This window comes from Chrysochloris asiatica, unplaced genomic scaffold (genome assembly GCF_000296735.1).
Source record: "Chrysochloris asiatica unplaced genomic scaffold, ChrAsi1.0 scaffold00059, whole genome shotgun sequence".
In the NCBI taxonomy this organism is placed as follows: domain Eukaryota; kingdom Metazoa; phylum Chordata; class Mammalia; order Afrosoricida; family Chrysochloridae; genus Chrysochloris; species Chrysochloris asiatica.
The window spans coordinates 9,314,902-9,316,621 of record NW_006408577.1 but is presented as its reverse complement, the minus strand read 5'-3'; the positions used below and the strand labels follow the sequence as shown (position 1 = coordinate 9,316,621).

Sequence of the window (1,720 nt, the reverse complement as noted above, 5' to 3'; positions counted from 1 at the left end):
GAGGGACTGAGAGCCAGCAGCCAGGAGGCAGGCTTGTAGAATGTGCCCTCTGGTGGTTTAAATTATGATATATGCCTGAGTGTTTTTTTTGTTTTTGTTTTTTTTTTAAGAGCTATAACGAATAGAGAGAAGTACTATTAACTGATGGTACATGGAAGGGATTATAATCTTTGTAATTAAACCAAATATATGATTTCTTGAATGTAAAACTGATGATCTGCCCTGTACACTTTCACTCAATCACAATAAAAACTTAAAAAACAAACAAACAAAAAAACATTAATGGGAAACCCCTTAGGAACCACACCTGTAAATGCTTTAAGTTGAACTATGCCACGTATGGGTAACAACCAGATAATAGCCCTGAGTATTCCCTCTTTGTGGGGATCTGACCCCAGATGTGGATGATGACATGCTTTATGAATTTTTCATCAAAGTCTACCCCTTTTGTCCGGGAGGCAAGTTGGTTTTGGACCAGACAGGCATGTCAAAGGGCTGTGGCTTTATGAAACGTACAGACAAACTGGAATAGAAGCACACCCTGACAGTAAAACTGGGTCTAAACCAGTGTGGCTAAGTGTGGCAATTCCTAAAATGAGCCAGGTAAAATCAGTGTAATATAGCCAGATGTATAGTTATAGTTACAACCAGTATTACCAGCCATACCAAAACTATTATGTTCAGTGGGGATATTACCATAACACCAGTAACTACATCTATATGTACTCCCCATATGGCTATATGCAGAGTACCATGCAAACATATGAAGAAGTTGGAGATGATGTGTTAGAAGACCTCCACACCACACTTGGATGTGACTGAGGCCAACAAGGAGTTAATGGTTTAGTGAGGAGCTCTACAAAGCACTAATGAAAACAGACCCTCTACACAGTGTCTTCAGAGATCCCTGCCATGATGTAGGCAGCCACTATAAGGCAGAATGCACTGTCTTGAAGAGATGACTTTTTAAAAATTCAAAAACAAAAAAAAACTTTCACCATTTTTGGAAATGATTTTTTGTTGTTAAATTGCCTTGTGAATTGAGTGAAAGTTTACATGGCAAATCATTAGTTTTACATTCAACAAATTATATTTTGTTTCATTGCAATGATTACAATCTTCTCCATGTACTATCATATACCAGTACTTACCTATTTTTCCTTTTCTTTTTCTTTTAAGTTATTATTGTGAATTGGGTGATAGTTTACATAGAAGAGCATCAGTTTTACACTCATTGTCTCATTTGCAATGATTACAGTCTCTTCCATGCATCATCAATCAACAGTATTTGCTTCTATTCCCTATTGGTGTGTGTAGGGGTGTACACAACAACGCTCCAGAATATATGATCACTTAAACAACCAAAGGACACATTCTGCAAGCCTGCTTCTTGGCCTTCAGCATCTGGTCTTCGGCACACAGCCTTTCACTTTCCATGAATCTAGAGTCCTCAGTTACTTTATTTCTCCATGTCCTCATCTCTGGTGTTGCTGCTTCTCTAGATAGGGTCCCATATTTTGCTCGTGCTCTTCTCTCTTGATGGTACTAGGGTTCTCTGTTTCTGGATGTAAGAATAACTACTCCCCTATTTTTGTTACAGTTGTAGGAATTTACACTTGTTTCCTTTATCAAATATATATATATATTGTTGTTGTTGTTGTTAAGTGCCATCGAGTCGGTTCCGACCCATAGCAACCCTGTATATATATATATGTACATA

At 37.7% G+C, this 1,720-nt stretch overlaps 1 pseudogene; it reads left to right on the top strand.

Annotated features, from left to right (window-relative positions):
- The first annotated feature begins 281 nt into the window (after positions 1 to 281).
- Positions 282 to 921, top strand: LOC102823217 (annotated as a pseudogene).
- The last annotated feature ends 799 nt before the right edge of the window (positions 922 to 1,720 follow it).